Source organism: Vulpes vulpes, chromosome 16, assembly GCF_048418805.1.
Source record: "Vulpes vulpes isolate BD-2025 chromosome 16, VulVul3, whole genome shotgun sequence".
Lineage (NCBI taxonomy): Eukaryota > Metazoa > Chordata > Mammalia > Carnivora > Canidae > Vulpes > Vulpes vulpes.
The window spans coordinates 63,655,471-63,674,077 of record NC_132795.1 but is presented as its reverse complement, the minus strand read 5'-3'; the positions used below and the strand labels follow the sequence as shown (position 1 = coordinate 63,674,077).

General features: G+C 39.6%; 1 protein-coding gene and 2 pseudogenes across 6 annotated transcripts in view; 1 reads left to right on the top strand and 2 right to left on the bottom strand.

Moving 5' to 3' along the window:
* LOC112929024 (E3 SUMO-protein ligase RanBP2) overlaps nucleotides 1-18,607 on the top strand; it is a 93,497-nt gene that overhangs the window by 4,132 nt on the left and 70,758 nt on the right. The window lies entirely within an intron of this gene.
* Nucleotides 1,627-1,972, bottom strand: LOC112929026 (HIG1 domain family member 2A pseudogene; annotated as a pseudogene).
* Nucleotides 4,626-5,176, bottom strand: LOC112929025 (large ribosomal subunit protein eL21-like; annotated as a pseudogene).

The window sequence follows — 18,607 nt, the reverse complement described above, 5'->3', positions numbered from 1 at the left end:
TGATAGGAGTTTAGATGAATTTAAGTATTTGTTTACAATGGCATAAAGTGTCATGGAAAAAAGTGACTGAATCATGGACTGACTGAATTATGGATAACATTGGCTCCTTTCCTTTCTACCTGTGTATCCTTAAGGCATTTAACCCCCTCAGACTTAAGTTCTTTTATAAAATGAGCAGAATGGAGACAAGACTGTTAAATTTTCCAATTTTGTGCTTCTATATATTATTCTTTAATAATTGCTGTTCAGCTATCTTAATGAGATATTTGGAAGCAAAATAGGCTGTGGAGTTGGTTTTTCTATTATGTGTTAACATTGTAACTTGTGGGAATAATAAATAAATAAATAAATAAATAAATAAATAAATAAATAAATAAATTTTTAAAGAGTTTATTTATCCGTGAGAGACACAGAGAGAGAGAGGCAGAGATACAGGCAGAGGGAGAAGCAGGCTCCATGCAGAGAACCTGACGTGGGACTCAATTCTGGGTCTCCAGGATCATGCCCTGGGCTGAAGGCAGCGCTAAACCACTGAGCCACCTGGGCTGCCCAGGAATTTATTTTTTAAAAGGAGGAAGAAAACTGTTCATTTTAATGCCATCTTGCCTGTTGTACATTATTATTGTCATAAACTACTTCATATCTCTTAAATTTATGAATTTGAGGAAGAGGAGGGAGGCTCTGTACCTCAATTCTGCTGTGTTCCTTCTTTGCTTTCTAAAAGTATTTATGATTACAGTTCTAGTCCCCCTGTTTTTCTCGGTGTTTGTTAGTCCTGAATGAAGATTGATTGCTTATGGTTCTTTTATAGTTATTAAAAAAATTTTATTTATTTATTAGAGAGTTTGAAGCGGACTCCATACGAGTTGTAGAGTGTGATGTGGGACTTGATCCCATAACCATAAGATCATGACCTGAGCTGAAATCAGGAGTTGGAAGCTTAACTGACTATAGTTAACCCCTATAGTTCTTTACTTTTAAAATATATCCTGTAAAGGGATGCCTGGGTGGCTCAGCAGTTGAGCATCTGCTGTCAGCTCAGGGTGTGATCGAAGAGTCCCAGGATCGAGTCCCACATTGGGCTCCCTGCATGGAGCCTGCTTCTCCCTCTGCCTCTCTCTGTGTCTCTGCCTTTCTCTCTCTCTCTCTCTCTCATGAATAAATAAATAAAATCTTAAAAAAAAAATGACTAAACTCTTAAAAAAACAATATATCCTTTAAGGATGTATACTGAATACTGTCATACTAAGGTCCCTTGGAATAATTTTCTGATAATTCAGTAATTTCAAATCAATTTCAAAATCACAATTTTGACATGAGAGTGTATTTTATACAGCTTAATTGAGATACAGTTCACATGCCATATAGTTCACCCATTGAGTATGTTACACAGTTGATTTTAGTTTATTAAGTAGGAAGTGAAGAAAGTAGGGGCACAATTATAGTATGCAACACCCAAACTCAACCGAATCTGAGATTCTTGGAAAAACCTGTCAGTTACAGAATTGGCCACTTCCTCCCCCGCTGAAACAGGGGCTTGTCAGGGAGAGACCGGGGAATAGGTCATGTGGCAGGACCAGTGGTTGCTCTTGGGGCTGGGAGTGATCTCTGCGTGACTTTCAAGGCCAGGTGGTCTCGAACTCAGGATCGAGACTTCATCGCAGATGGAGCCAGACTCAGCAAGATGGCTGTGACCGTGAAGCCCTGGGCAGTGATCCGGGTGCGCATCATAAGCTGCGAGCGGTGGCTCTGACCCTGGTGGAAGCAGTAGAGGCCGTAGGTTAGGGCGGCCGCTGTGCCCAGGCAGCCTATGGGTACCATTGGGTTCTCGCGGGTCTTCCGAAGGAATTTTTCCTTGAAGCTTTCTGGAGTGCTACAGATACTGGGGCTAAAGCCCTCAATGACTGGGGGCTGTGATGGTTCAAAGGGTGCCCCCGGAGTCACAGGGCCAGGAGCCGCCATGTCCCGGGCAACAGCTTTGGGAGAAATCCGCAGTCGATGTTTTAAATTGTAAAATACATGTAACAAAATTTGCCATTTTAATGCTTTAAACGTTTTTTTAAAATTTTAATTCCATTATTGTTAGCACAGTGTTATATTAGTTGCAGGTGTACAGTACAGTGATTATACACTGCTCATCATGATAACTATATGTCTTTAATCCCCATCACCAAAAAAAAAAAAAAAAATCCCCATCACCTATTTCAGCTATCCCCTCTCCCACTTCCCCTCTGGTAACCATCAGTTTGTTCTCCGTAGTTAAGTCTGTCTCTCTTTTTTTCCGTTGCTCATTTGTTTTGTTTTCCTAAATTCCACATGAGTGAAATCATATGGTATATTTGTCTCTGACTTATTTCACTACACATTATATATTTTTTCTTTTTGTTTTTTTAGATTTTATTTACTTAATTCATGAGAGACACAGAGTGAGAGGAGGCAGAGACACAGGCAGAGGGAGAGGCAGGCTCCACGCAAGGAGCCCAATGCGGGACTCGATCCTGGGTCTCCAGGATCACACCCTGGGCTGAAGACGGTGCTAAACCCCTGAGCCACCTGGGCTGTCCTACACATTATATTCTTTTTTTTTTTTTTTAATTTTTTTTTAATTTATTTATGATAGTCACAGAGAGAGAGAGAGAGAGAGAGAGAGGCAGAGACACAGGCGGAGGGAGAAGCAGGCTCCATGCACCGGGAGCCTGACGTGGGATTCGATCCCGGGTCTCCAGGATCGCGCCCTGGGCCAAAGGCAGGCGCCAAACCGCTGCGCCACCCAGGGATCCCTACACATTATATTCTTTAGCTCCATCCACGTTGTTGCAAATGGCAAGATTTCATTCTTTTTTATGGCTTAGTAATACTCCATTTTATAAGTATATGCCGCACCTTTATCTATTTAACTATCAATAGACACTTGGGCAGCTTCCATAATTTACCTTTTGTAAATAATGCGGCAATAAATATAGGGATGTGGGTGTCCCCTTGAATTAGTATTTTTGTTTTTTTCCTTTTTTTTTTTTTAAGGTTTTATTCATTCGATAGTGTATGCAGATGTGTACACAAGTGTGGGGGGGGGGGGACAGAGGGAGAGAGAGAAGCAGGCTCCCTGGGGAGTGGGAAGCCCAATGCAGAGCCCAATCCCAGGACCCTGGGATGATATCTTGAGCTGAAGGCTAATGGTTAACTGACTGAGCACCCAGGCACCCCTCTGTCTTTTTAAAAATTGTATTATTTTTTTGGGGGGGGTGTCATGAAGGTTTTCTGTATTTTGGATATGTCATTTGCAAATCTCTTCTATTCAGTAGGTTACCTTTTAGTTTTTTGATTGTTTCCTTCACTGCAGAAGCTTTTTATATTGTTATAGTCCCAGTCGTTTATTTTTGCTTTTATTTCTCTTTTCTCAGGAGATCCGTCTAGGAAAAGGTTGCTATGGCCAGTGTCAGAGAAATTACTTCCTGTGTTCTCTTCTAGGATTTTTTATGGTTTCGGATTTCACATTTAGTTTCTTGATCCATTTTGAATTTATTTTTATGTATCATGTAAGGAAGTGGTCCAGTTTCCTTCTTTTGCATGTAGCTATTTGGGTTTCCCAGCACCATTTGTTGAAGAGACCATCTTTTTCCCCCTGCGTATTCTTTCCTCCTTCATTGGAGATTAACTATATTTGGGTTTTCTATTCCCTTCTGTTGATCTATGTGTCTTTGTGCTAGTACTTTTTTATTTTTTTTAAAAAATTCATTTATTTATTCATGAGAGACACACAGAGAGAGAGAAAGGCAGCGACATAGGCAGAGGGAGAAGCAGGCTCCATGCAGGGAGCCCGATGTGGGACTCGATCCCGGGACTCCAGGATCACGCCCTGGGCCAAAAGCAGGCGCACTAAACCGTTGAGCCACCCAGGCGTCCTTAGTACTAAGCTTTTTTTTTTTTTTTTTTTTTTTTTATTTATGATAGTCACACAGAGAGAGAGAGAGAGAGAGAGAGAGGCAGAGACACAGGCAGAGGGAGAAGCAGGCTCCATGCACCGGGAGCCCGACGTGGGATTCGATCCCGGGTCTCCAGGATCGTGCCCTGGGCCAAAGGCAGGCGCCAAACCGCTGCGCCACCCAGGGATCCCAGTACTAAGCTTTTGATTACTACACTGTAATATAATTTGAAGTCTGGAGTTGTTTATGCCTTTAGTTTTTTTCTGGTCTTTTCCAAGATTGTTTTGGCTATTCAAGGTCTTTTGTGGATGCATACAAATTTTAGGATTGTTTGTTCTGGCCTTTGTGAAAGATGCTGTTGGTATCTTGATAGAGATTGCATTAAATGTGTAGGTAGCTTTGGGTGGTGTTAACATTTTAACAATATTTGTTCTTCCAGTCTGTGAGCTGTCTTTTTTTTCCTGTTGTCTGTAATTTCTTTCATCATTGTTTTAATTTTCATCTCTTTAAATTTATCCCTAGATATTTTTGGTGCAGTTGGAAATGGGATTGTTTTCTTAATTTTTATTTTTGCTGTTTCATATATATTAGTTTATAGAAATGCAGATTTCTCTGCATATTGATTTTGTTTTCTTGACTTTAGTATGAATTCATTTATCTATCTGTTCCAGTATTTTTTTTTTTTTTTTTTTTTTTTTAACAATCCTGAGGTCTTTTATTTTCTTTACAGTTATCATGCCATGAATTCATAGGAAATGGGTTCCAGCAGTTCAGGCTCCTTTCCACTGGTCCTCACAAAGTGTGCTTCTCTGGGTGGGGCAGGCTGGCACTTCAGTTGGACCCAAGTACCTTTCTCTCTGGCTTCCTTCTTTTTCTGATCATTTTCCTTCACACGCTTCAGGAAGCTATCTCAGCTCCTTGAGTGTTTAATATGCTCAATGAGGACATTAATTCTCTTGGCAAGAATCTTGCCCTTAACTTGTTTGTTTACAACAATGCCAACAGCATGCTGAGTAATATTGTAGACCCTTCCAGTTTTGCCATGGTAACATTTGTGGGGAATTCCTTTTTGAACAGTGCCCATTCCCTTGATGTCCACAATATCACCTTTCTTATAGATTTGCATGTATGTGGCCAAAGGAACAACTCCATGTTTTCTAAAAGGCCTAGAGAACATATAGCGGGTACCTCTCTTCTTTCCCTTTGTGTTGGTCATTTTGGCGAATTACTGGAAGATGGCGGTTCCGGCCGAAAGGAAGCTATTTTATTTTTATTTTTATTTTTTACAATTTTATTTATTTATTCATGAGAAACAGAGAGGGGTAGAGACATGGGTGGAAGGAGAAGCAGGCTCCCTGTGGGGAGCCCCATGTAGGACTCGATTCTGAGACTGTGGGATCATGACCTGAGCCAAAGGCAGACATTCAACTGCTGAGCCACCCAGGCATCCCTCAGTTCTAGTAGCTTTTTAGTGGAGTCTATAATACATGGTATCACATCATCTGCTGATAGTGAAAGTTTACTTCTTTACCGATTTGGATGCCTTTCATTTCTTTTTGTTGTCTTATTTCTGTAATTAAGATTTCCAGGACTGCATTGAATAACAGTGGTTAGAATGGACATCCTTGTCTTGTTCCTGACCTTAGGGGAAAAGTGCTTAATTTTCCCCCATTGATAATGATGTTGACTGGGGGTTTTTCAGGTAAGGCCTTTATTATGTTGAGATAGGTTCTCTTTTAAACCTCTTTGTTGAGGGTTTTTATCATGAATAGGTATTGTACTTTGTCAAATGCTTTATCTATTGAAATGATTGTATGGTTTTTATTCTTTCTTATTGATGTGGTCTATCACATTGATTTTTAAGTATTGAGCCACTCTTGCATCCTAGTAATAAATCCAACTTGATTGTGGTGAATGATTTTTTTTTAATGTGTTGGATTCAGTTTGCTAGTATTTTGTTGAAGATTTTTGCTTGTATGTTCGTCAGAGACAGTGACCTGTAGTTCTCTTTTTTTTTCCTAAAGATTTTATTTATTTATTCATAAGAGCCCACAGAGAGTGAGAGAGAAGCAGAGACACAGGCCGATGGATAAGCAGGCTCCATGCAGGAAGCCCAATGTGGGACTTGATCCTGGGACTCCAGGATTATGCCCTGGGCTGAAGGCAGGCGCTAAACCACTCTGAACTGACTACCCCGGGATCCCCAGTAGTTCTCTTCCTTCAGTGGTGTCTTTATCTACTTTAACTATCAGGGTAATGCTGGCCTCTTAGAATGAATTTGAATTTGGAAGTTTATTTTCTTCTTCTACTTCTTGCAATAGTTGGAGAAGAATAGGTATTAGCTCTTCTTTGAATGTTTGGTAGAATTCTCCTGTGAAGCCATCTGGTCATGTACTTTTGTTTGTTTGTTGGGAGTTTTTTGATTACTGATTCAGTTTCATTGCTGGTAATTAGTCTCTTCATATTTTCTATTTCTTCCTGCTTCAGTTTAGGTAGGTTATATGTTTCTAGGAGTTTATCCATTTCTTTTCTTTACTTTTTAAAGATTTTATTTATTTATTCATGATAGAGAGAGAGAAGCAGAGACACAGGCAGAGAGAGAAGCAGGCTCCATGCAGGAAACCTGATGTGGGACTTGATCCCGGGACTCCAGGATCACGCCCTAGGCCAAAGGCAGGTGCTCAACCACTGAGCCACCCAGGCATCCCCTATCCATTTCTTTTAGATGCTCATTTTGTTGGCAGGCAATTTTTCACAATATTGTTAAAATTGTTTATATTTCTGTGGTGGTGTTTGTTGTTTCTCCTCTTTCACTTGTGATTTTGTTTGAGTCCTTTCTCCCCCCTCCCTTTTTTTAAATGAATTTTTTGGTAGACAGCAGTTTTTTTTTTTTTAAGATTTTATTTATTTATTCATGAGAGAGACACAGAGAGAAGCAGAGGCAGAGAGAGAAGCAGGCTCCATCCAGGGAGCCCGATGTGGGACTTGATCTTGGGACTGCGGGATCACACCCTGAGCCAAAGGCAGATGCTCAACCACCGAGCCCCCCAGGCGCCTAGTTTTGATAATTTAAAAGAATCACATCTTGGTTTCATTGATCTGTTCTATTGTGTTTTTTTGTTTTTTAGTTTCTTTAACATTTCTGTTCTAATCTTCATTATTTTCTTTTGCTTGTTTTGGGCTTTATTTTTCTAGGTCCTTTAGATATAAGGTTACATTGCAGATTTTTTTGTTTCTTGAGGTACACCTGTATTTCTATAAACTTCCCTCTTAGAACTTTTGCTACATCCTCAAGATTTTTGGATTTTTTTTTTTTTTTTTAAGATTTTATTTTATGAGAGGTGCAGAGGGAGAAGCAGCCTCCATGCAGGGAGCCGGATGTGGGACTTGATCCCAGGACTCCAGATCCACGCTCTGGGCTGAAGGCAAGCACCAAACCTCTGAGCCACCCAGGGATCCCAGATGTTATGTTTTCATTTTCATTTGTTTCCATGTACTTTTTGTTTTCTTCTTTGATTTCTTGGTTGATTTATTCATTGTTTTGTAGTACTTGTTATTCACCTTCCGTGTATTTGTATTTTTTTCAGATTTTTTCTTGGAGTTGACTTTTTGTAATCATGTTGTGGTCAGAAAAGATGCATGGTATAACTTTGATTTTTTTGAATTTGATGAGATTTGTGGCCTAGTATGTGATCTGTTCTGGAGAATGTTCCATGTGCACTTGGAAAGAATGTGTATTCTGCTGTTTTAGGATGGAATGTTCTGAATATATTTGCTGAACCTATGTGTTCCACTGTGTCATTCAAAGCCACTGTTTCCTTGTTGGTTTTCTGTTTGGATTATTTGTCCATCAATTCAAGTGGAGTGTTAAAGTCCCTACTATTACTATATTACTATTGATTAGTTCCTTTATGTTTGTTATTAAGTGTTTTGTGTATTTGAGTGATCCTATATTGAGTGCATAATTACCTAAAACTGTTATATCTTCTGGTTGGATTGTGTCCTTTACCATTATATAATGTCCTTTTTTGGTCATTTGTTAGTCTTTGCTTTAAAGTCTGTTTTGTGGGCAGCCCCAGTGGCTCAGTAGTTTAATGCCACCTTCAGCCCAGGGCATGATCCTGGAGACCTGGGATCGAGTCCCACCTCGGGCTCCCTGCATGGAGCCTGCTTTTCCCTCTGCCTGTGTCTCTGCCTCTCTCTCGCTCTGTGTCTCTCATGAATAAATAAAATAAAATCTTAAAAAGAAAAAAAATAAAGTCTCTTTTGTCTAATGTAGTTATTGCCACTCCAGCTTTCTTTTGAAACCATTTGCATGACAAATGTTTCTTTTTCCCCTCACTTTGAATCTGCAGTGTCTTTAGGTCTGAAATGAGTCTCTTGTAGGTGGTATATAGATGGTTCTTGGTGTTTTTAATTTAGTCTGTCACCCTATGTCTTTTGATTGGAGTAGTTAGTCCATTTACATTCACAGTAATTATTGATAGGTATTGCCATTTTGTTACATGTTTCGTTGTTTTTCTTGTAGATTTGCTCTGATCCTTTCTTGATGTCTTTCATTATTTGCTGGCTTTAGTGATATATTTTGGTTTATTTTTATTCTTTGAATATCTAGTACTGGTTTTTGATTTATAGTTACCATTAGTTATATAACATCATCTGCATTTATCACTCTGTGTGAAGGTAATGTTTATGTTTGAATCCATTCTTCTCCTTCCACATGCCCCCCATGTTTTAAGTATACAGTGTCATTTGTTAACATCCTTTTATTTTGTGAGTTCCTTGACTGATTTTTACAGGTATTCTTATTTTTAAGTATAAAAAACTACTTTTTTGATACCTTCTTTTCATACTTACAGTCTTTTCTTTCCACTCAAATAGTTCCCTTGAATTAATTTCTTGTAGGACTGGTTAGGTGGTCATGAACTTTAGTTTTTATCTCAGAAACTCTTTATCTCTATTCTGAATGATAGTCTAGCTGGATACAGTGCTTCTGCCTGCAGATTTTTCCCTTTCAGCATTTTGAATATATCATGCCACTCTTTCCTGTCCTGTAATGTTTGTCCTGAAAAAAATCTATTGATTGCTTTATGGAGTTTCCCTTGTATGTAACTATCTTCTTTTTCTTGATACTTTAAAGAGTTTCTTTGTTACGACTTCTTGCCATTTTAATTACTATGTGTCTTGGTGTAGATATTATTGGGTTGGTTTTGTTGGGAGATTTCTGTGCTTCCTCAATCGGGGTATCTGCTTCCTTCCCCAGATTAGGGAAGTTTTCAGCTTTTATTTCTTCAAACAAATTTACTGCCTTTTTTTTCTGTTCTTCTGGGATCCCTATAATGTGAATGTTGTTATGCTTGGTAGAGTAACTGAGTTTCCTAAGTTTATTCTCAATTTGCAGAAGTTTTTTCTTTTCACTTGCTCAGCTTGATTGCTTCTTCCAGCGTGCTATTTATTCCATCAAGTGTGTTTTTAATTTCATATATCTTTTATTCCTGATTGCTCTTGTGTGTGTGTATGTGTGTCCTTTTGTTAAGAGTCTTTTTGATGTCTTTTACTTTTTCAAGACGAGGGAGTATCCATATGAATATTACTTTAAATTCTCTATTAGGCATATTATATACTTTTGGCTTAGGTTTCTTTCTTTTTTCTTTTTTTTTTTGGCTTAGTTTTCTTGATGTGATTTTTTTATTTTTTCTCCTGTTCTTTCATTGGGTCATATTTCTCTCCTTATTTTGTTTAACTCTTTGTGTCTGTTTCTTTGTTTTTTTTTAAGAGTTTTTTTTAAAATTTTTATTTATTTATGATAGAGAGAGAGAAGCAGAGACATAGGCAGAGGGAGAAGCAGGCTCCATGCACCGGGAGCCCGACGTGGGATTCGATCCTGGGTCTCCAGGATCGCGCCCTGGGCCAAAGGCAGGCGTTAAACCGCTGCGCCACCCAGGGATCCCGTGTCTGTTTCTTTGTGTTAGGAAAGTCAGCTACGTCTCCCACTCTTGAAGGTAATGGCCTTAGAGGAGGAGGATGTAATGCCTGCACCACAAAGTCCTGTTTCTCAGGACCTGGCACCTCGGGGAGTGTCTCCTTTGCATGTTGGATGTACTCTGCTGTTGTGTTTTGGCAACTTTTTTTTTTTTTTCAATCATTTACAGAGGTTTTTTTTTTTTTTTTTGCCTGTTGTGGGCAGTGTTTGTTCCCTGCTGGGGTGGGTGTGTTTTAGCAAAGTGCATGTTGGTCTGTTTATGAAATGAGATCTGCTGCCATGACTCCTGAACTGAGCAAAATGCAGGGGTTGGGGAATGTGGTGTGGGCAGGTTTTGCGCTGATATTCTGGGGCAGGTACCTACAGGGCTGAGACTCAGGGAAGTGTAATTGGAAAGGATAAGTCCCCCCGGGGAGGAGAGGGGTGGGGAATGGTTAATGTAAGCAAGTTAAGGAGTGAATGTAATACCACTCTATTTCCTGTAGGTGGTTGTGTGTTTATGCTGGGATCGTTGGAGGGAAATAGTCCCTGCCAGCTCCTTTGTTCCTGGAGGGAATTCTCTGTTATCCCTGCCTCTCTGGGACACACTCTAAGTTAAGAACTCTTCCCCCTGTATGCCCCAGATGTTTTTCAAACTGCTGCTTCTATATATATCTCTTGTGCTTTGTTTATGCCTTCTGGGGTCTCAGAGCCAGATCTCCCTGATTTTTAAATTCCTCGGCCCCCTCTTGATTTCAAAGCTAAGTATTACGGGGATTCCTATTCGGGGGGTGGGGGGGTTGGCGGGGGGAGGTCCCTGGTGTGATAATCTGTTTCTTGTCCTTCACTGTGCTAATGGCTCTCTCCTAACTGGATAGCCATAGTCTGTTTTACTCCCAAACCAGGTCTCTGCCTTTCTTACCTTTTTGCCTGTGGCCTCTTCTCAACCTTTAGGTTTGGACTTCTGCCAGTCTCTGGATCATTTTCTGTGATATTTACAGTAGTGTACATGTTCCTGTGGGATGAGGTGAGTTTAGGGTCCTCCTCCTACTCTGCCATCTACCCTGCCTTCATGAACCACTTTTAAGTATACAATTCAGTAGTATTAGTTACATAAATAGTGTTCAACTACCACCACTATCTATGTTCAGAAACTTTTGGTCACCCCATGTAGAAACTTTGTAAAGAAACTTTGTAATTATTAAGTAGTAACTCCTCAGGTTTCCCTTTCTCCTAGTCTCTAGTTACTCTTAATCTACTTTCCTTCTCTATGAATTTGCCTGTTTTTGATATTTCATATAAGTGGGAACATACATTTGTCCTTGTATCTGGGTTATTTAGAGTGTTTTAAGGATTCACCCATGTTGTAGCATGTATCAGCCTCATTTTTTTATGGTTGAATAATAATACGTTGTATATATGTCATATTACTTTTTCATCTGTTAAAGGACACTTGGGTTTGTTTCTACTTTTCTGCTTTTGTGAGCATGCTGCTGTAGACATGGGTGTAAGAATATCTATTTGTGACTTTGTTTTCAGTTCTTTTGGGTATATATCCAGGAGTAGAATTGCTTGTCATACTCTTTTTAAAAAAGCTTTTGAGGGGGATCCCTGAGTGGCGCAGCGGTTTAGCGCCTGCCTTTGGCCCAGGGCGCGATCCTGGAGACCTGGGATCTAATCCCATGTCGGGCTCCCGGTGCATGGAGCCTGCTTCTCCCTCTGCCTGTGTCTCTGCCTCTCTCTCTCTCTCTCTCTCTCTCTCTCTCTCTGTGACTATCATAAATAAATAAAAATTTAAAAAAAAATAAAAAAGCTTTTGAGGAACCCCAAACTATTTTTCATAGTGGCTGTATCCCCACCAGCAGTGTAACAAGGGATCCAGTTTATCCACATTCTTACCAAAAACTTACTTTCTTTAGAAAGAAAATCTTTTTTTAAAGATTTTATTTATTTATGCATGAGAGACAGTGCAAGCAAGGCAGAGACACAGGCAGAGGGAGAAACAGGCTCCTCTCAGGGAGCCTGACGTGGAATTTGATCCCGGGTCTCCAGGATCACACCTTGGGTTGAAGGTGGTGCTAAACCACCGGGCCACCCAGGCTTCCCCACTTATTTTCTTTCTTTCTTTTCTTTTCTTTTCTTTTCTTTTCTTTTCTTTTCTTTTCTTTTCTTTTCTTTTCTTTTCTTTTCTTTTCTTTTCTTTCTTTCTTTCTTTCTTTCTTTCTTTCTTTCTTTCTTTCTTTCTTTCTTTCTTTCTTTCCTTCCTTCCTTCCTTCCTTCCTTCTTTCTTTCCTTCCTTCTTTCCTTCTTTCCTTCTTTCCTTCCTTCTTTCCTTCTTTCCTTCTTTCTTTCTTTCTTTCCTTCTTTCTTTCTTTCTTCCTTCCTTCCTTCCTTCCTTCCTTTCTTTCTTCCTTCCTTCCTTCCTTTCTTCCTTCCTTCCTTCCTTTCTTCCTTCCTTCCTTCCTTTTATTTATTTATTTATTTATTTATTTATTTATTTATTTATTTATTTTTTAAAAAGATTTACTTATTCATAGAGAGACACATACAGAGAGAGAGGCAAAGACACAGGCGGAAGGAGAAGCAGGTTCCACGCAGGGAGCCCGATGCGGGACTCGATCCGGGGTCTCCAGGATCATGCCGCGGGCTGCAGGCGGCCCTAAACCGCTGCGCCACTGGGGCTGCCCTATTTTCTTTCTTTTTAAATTGTAGCCATCCTTATCAACTTGAAGTGGTTTTTATTATGGTTTTTATTGTTCTTTTCCTTTTTTTTATATATAAAAAAGATTTTATTCATTGGAGACACACACAGAGAGAGAGAGAGAGAGAGAGAGGCAGAGACACAGGCAGAGGGAGAAGCAGGCTCCATGCAGGGAGCCTGAGGGTGGGACTGGATCCCAGGTCTCCAGGATCAGGCCCTGGGCTAAAGGCGGCGTTAACCGCTGACCCACCGGGGCTGCCCTATTGGTGTTTTCCTGATCATTAGTATTGTTGAGCATCTTTTTCTGGTTTATTGGATATTTCCATATCTTCTTTAGAGAAATGTGTAGTCAAGTTCTTTGCCTTAGACTTTTATTTTTTTTTTAAGATTTTATTTATTCATGAGAGACACACAGAGAGAAGCAGAGGCAGAGGGAGAAGCAGGCTCCACGCAAGGAGCCCTATGAGGGACTCTATCCTGGGTCTCCAGGATCACACCCTGGGCTGCAGGTGGCGCCAAACCGCTGCGCCACTGGGGCTGCCCGCCTTAGACATTCATTCATTCATTCATTCATTCATTCATTCATTCATTCATTCATCTATCTATCTATCTATCTAATCTATTTACTTTTTCATGAGAGACACAGAAAGAGAGGCAGAGACACAGGCAATGGGAGAAGCAGGCTCCATGCAAGGAACCCTTTGCGGGACCTGATTCCGGGTCTCCAGGATCACATCCTGGACTGAAGATGGCGCCAAACCACTGAGCCACCCGGGCTGCCCCCGCCTTAGACTTTTAATAGAATATTTGTTGAGTCGCAGAAATTAGTTATTGGATTTAATTTCCAAATATTTTTTCTCATCCTGTATGTTGTCTTCTCACTTCTTTTAAAATATCATTTGATGCACAGAAGTTTTTAATTTTGATGAATTTCATCTTATCTTTTTTGTTTTGTTTCTTATGCTTTTGGTGTCATGGCTAAGAATGCAGTACCAAATCCATCTTGGATGAAGACTTATCCCAAGGTTTTCTTCTGAAATTTTTGTAGTTTTTATATTTAAGTCATTGACACATTTTGAATTAATTTTTGCCTATGGTGGGGGTGAGGGTTCAGTTTTATTCTTTTGCATGTGGAAAATCAGTTGTGCCATCACCATCTATTATAGAGACTTTTCCCATTGAATGTTCTTTTCCCATTGAATAGACTTGCCACCCTTGCCTGATATCCATTGGCCATAGATTTATGAGTTTATTTCTGAACTCTCAGTTCTGTTCCTTTGGACTATATGTCTGTCCTTAATGTTAGTATCACCTTTTTGATTGCTTTAGCTTTGTTGTAAATTTTGAAGTTGGAAAGTGGTGAGGCCTCCAACTTCGTCAGTTTTGAGAGTGTTAGTCTGTTTGGGGATCCATGTAGTTCCATATGAATTTGAGAATTGACTTTTCCTTTTCTGCAGGAAAGGCTGTTGGAATTTTTATTGGGATTGTGTTGAATCTGTCTATTGCTTTGGGTAGTAGAACCATTTTGACAATATGAGGTCAATGTATCAACACACTGTTTCATTTGTTTAAGTCTTTGTTTCAGTCCTTGGTTAAATTTATCACCAGGTATTTTACTCTTTTATTTTATTTTATTTTATTTTATTTTATTTTATTTTATTTTATTTTATTTATTTATTTACTCTTTTAGATGTTATTGTAAATGGAATTGCTTTCTTAATTCTTTTTTTTTTTTTTTTTAGTTCATTGTTGGTGCATAGAATCACAGCTGACTTTTGTGTGGCTATCTTGTACCCTGCAATGTTACTGAATCGGTTTCTTAGCACTAGTGGTATTCTTGTGGGTTCTTCAGGGTTTTCTATATACAGAATCATATCATCTGTGAAGAGAGAGAGTTTTACATCTTCCCTTTGTTTCATATTTGGAAGCCTATCTCTCTTTCTTCTCTAATTATTCTGACAAGAACTTTAGTGTCGAATAGAAGTGATAAAAGCCATTGCTGATCTTAGGGGGAAAGCCTTAAGTCTTTTACCATGGAGTATGATGTTAGCTGTGGGCTTTTCATTTGTGGCCTTTATCATATTTGAAGATATGTTTTGGTTTTTGAGAGAATCCTTGTTTTCTGAGAGTTTTTATGAACAGATATTGAATTTTGTGGAAAATTTTTTTTCTGGCAACAGTTGAAATAATTTTTTTTTTCCTAATGTATTCTTTTCTTTTTTTTTTTTTTTTTTTTTTAAGATTTACTTATTTATTCATGAGAGACACAGAGAGAGAGAGAGAGAGAAAGAGACGCCAAGACACAGGCAGAGGGAGAAGCAGGCTCCACACAAGAAGCCTGATGCGGGACTCAAACCCGGAAATCCGGGATCACTCCACTGAGCCACCTAGAAGTCCCTAATGACGTATTCTTGATTAATTTGTGTGTGTGTGTGTGTGTGTGTGTATGGAACCATCTTGCATTCCTGGGATAAATCCCAGTTGGTTACATATTGGGCGTATAATACTTTTAATATGCTGTTGGATTCATTTTGAGGAATGGTATTTTGTTGAGAACTAAATTTTTTAGAACTATTTTTTAGAGCAGTTAAAGATTCACATCAATACTGTGCAGAAGGGACAGATACTCCCCACATACTCCCTGCCTGCACACAGGCTTGGCCTCATCCATTATCAACATTCTCCACTGGAGTGGTGTATTTGTTACAGTTAAACCTCTTTGGACACATTATCACCCAAAGTCCATAGTTTACCTTAGGGTTCAGTCATGGTGTTGTATAACCTATTGGTTTTGACAAAGATATACTGATATGTGTCTACCATTACTGTGTCACACAGAGTAGTTTTATTGCACTAAAAGTCCTCTGTGCTCTGCCTATTCATCCTTCCCCCAGTCCCTGGCAACCACTAATCTTTTTAGTGTTCCCTTAGTTTCTCCTTTTCCAGAGTATCATATAGTTGGAATCATACACTATGTAGCCTTTTCAGATTGGCTTTCTCATTCAGTAATGTGCACCTGTCTCCTCCATGTCTCTTCATGACTTGATAGCTCATTTATTTTAAAGTACTGGACAATATTAATATTCTCTTGTCTGCATGTAGCACAGTTTATTTTATCCATTTACCTACTGAAGAACATTTTGGTGGTTTTAAAGATTCGACTATAAAACATTTTGTGGGAGGTTTTTGGGTGGATCTAAGTTCTCAACTCCTCTGAGTAAATATGAAGGAGCACTGTTACTGGATCACATGATAAGTGTATGTTTAGTTTTGTAAGAAACTGCCATACAGTCTTCTACAGTGTCTACCATTTTGCATATCTGCCAGGAATAAATGAGATTTTCCATAGTAGCACAACCTTGCCAGCATTTCCCGTAGCAGCACAACCTTCTTAGCATTTGGTGTTGGAAGTGCTCTGGATATTGACTATTCTGATACATGTAATGGTATCTCAGTTTAATTTGGAATTAAACAAATTGATGTGGATCTTTTTATATATTTATTTTCTGGTTTTATATATTTTTTGGAGATGTGTTTAGATCATTAATTCATTTTTATATCATATTTTCTTTTTTTTTTTTAACAGTCAAATTCTTTATTGCACAACAGAAGGGGGGAAGAAGTTTCTGGATATAAAAAATGAAAGCTGGGATCCCTGGGTGGCTCAGCGGTTTAGTGCCTGCCTTCAGCCCAGGGTGTGATCCTGGAGTCCCAGGATCGAGTCCCGTATCGGACTCCTTGCATGGAGCCTGCTTCTCCCTCTGCCTGTGTCTCTGCTTCTCTCTCTCTCTCTGTGTCTCTCATGAATAAATAAAAATCTTTAAAAAAAAAAAAGAAAAGAAGAAAGCTTCAGGAGGCCATAAGTAAGAGACAGCTCCAGCGTTATACAAAGACTCACATACACATCATAGGACCATCATGGCCTCCCTCACCATCACTCTTCCACTCACTCTCTGCCATCCAGTCTCACACAGGCTCCACACAGTCAGGACTCCTGCAACCCACACACTTGCTGTTTCTAAAGATTCTGCCCATTTGTCCGTCTCTCTCCATCTTCCATAGTCTCCTGCACCACTCCTCAGCATACCAATTTCTTGGTCTTCCTGAGAACAGGTCAGGCTGGTCCTGAGAATGACAGAGAAGGGGACCTAGGGTTGGGGAATCCTTGATTCAGTCATGCTGCTCCCCAGGAGATGTGGAGCCCAGGACATGTTGGGATTGAGGAGATAGGAGGTGGTGCTAGAGGCGGAGGAGTGAGTGGAGGCAGGTTCTGTGGAGGAGGAACCTAGCTACCAGATTGTTTTTTATTATTAGTGTGTTTTGGAAAACAGTCCTCCCCAGCTGTTTCTATTGCAAATAATTTTTTCCACTGTGTAGCTTGTCTTCATTCTCAGTGTCTTTTGCAAAACAATTTTTTTTAGAACAAATTTTTAATTTTAATGACATACAGTATATCAGTTCTTTCATGGATAGTGCCTTTGGTGTTGTATATGAAAAGCCATCATCAAACGTTGAGGTCATTTAGATTTTCTCCTGTTATCTTCCAGAAGTTTTACGGTTTTATATTTACATTTAAGTCTGTGATCCATTTTGAGTTAAATTTTGTGAAGGGTATAAGGTCTGTGTCTAGATTGTTATGGTTACTGTGTTGCACTTGGATATTAGTTCCAACACCCTTTGTTGAAAGACTGTTTTTCCTTCACTAAATTGCTTTTGTCAGAAATCACTTGACTATATTTATATGGGTCTGTTTCTGAGCTGTCTATTCTGTCCCATTTTACTGTTTATAATTTTGCTAATATACACTCTTTTTTGAGAAGCCTATGCCTTTATTGGCTGAACAGCCTACTAGAGAGAGATGAAGTGGGAGGAGTGGGAGGCCCCAATACCAGGTCTGCTGTGCTTCACAGGCTTGTAGGTAATAGAGAACTCGCCCAGATAGTGGCCAATCATCTCGGGCTTGATTTCTTAGTTGAAGGTCTTGGCATTGTAGACACCCACCATCTCAGCAGGATGATTGTGTTCTACAGGTGCGTCTTAACCATCTTGGGTTTTTCTGTCAGGGAGCCTCCTTGGCCTTGTGCAGGCACTTCAGCAGTGAGTGCTATTTCCTCCACAAACCCTGGTTTAGCCTCCAGAGCTGCCAGGCTCTGTACAGCTGCATCAACTGCTCCTAGGGCATGTCCAGCAGCTGGTTGTCTGTGCCGTGGTAGGTGAAAGGTGGGAAAGGTGAGCTACTGCTTCTCCACTTCTGCCATCTTGTCAGCTTCTTGGGGAGGGACCAGCTAATACCGCACTGTCTTGGTTACTCTAGCTTTATAGGAAGTATTGAAGTCAGGTACTGTCAGTCCTTCCAATTTTTTTCTCCTTTAGTATTGTGCAACTCTGGGTTTTCTCCTTTCTGTATAAACTTTAGAATCACTCTGTTGATATCCACAAAATAACTTGCTAGATTTTGATTGGAATTGCTTGAATCTATAGATACAGTTGGGAAAAACTGACATATTGTCAAGATCAGATCTTCCTATCCATGAGCGTAGAATGTCTCCAGTTATTTAGTTCTTTGATTTCTTGCATCAGAGTTTTGTAGTTTTCCTCTTATAGGTCTTACACATATTTTGTTAGATTTAGAACTACAATTGACCCATGAACAACAAACTGCGTGTGTCCACTTAATATGTGAATTTTTTTGATACAGTATAGTATTGTAAATGTATTTCCTCTTTTTTTTTTTTTTAATGATAGTCACAGAGAGAGAGAGAGAGAGGCGCAGAGACACAGGCAGAGGGAGAAGCAGGCTCCATGCACCGGGAGTCCGATGTGGGATTTGATCCCGGGTCTCCAGGATCGCGCCCCGGGCCAAAGGCAGGCGCCGAACCGCTGCGCCACCCAGGGATCCCTGTATTTCCTCTTTATTATTATTTTTTTCTTTATGATTTTCTTAATTTTTTTCTCTACTTTTTTTGTAAGAATGCAACGTATAATATCACCTGCAGAATATGTGTTAATTGCCTGCTTATG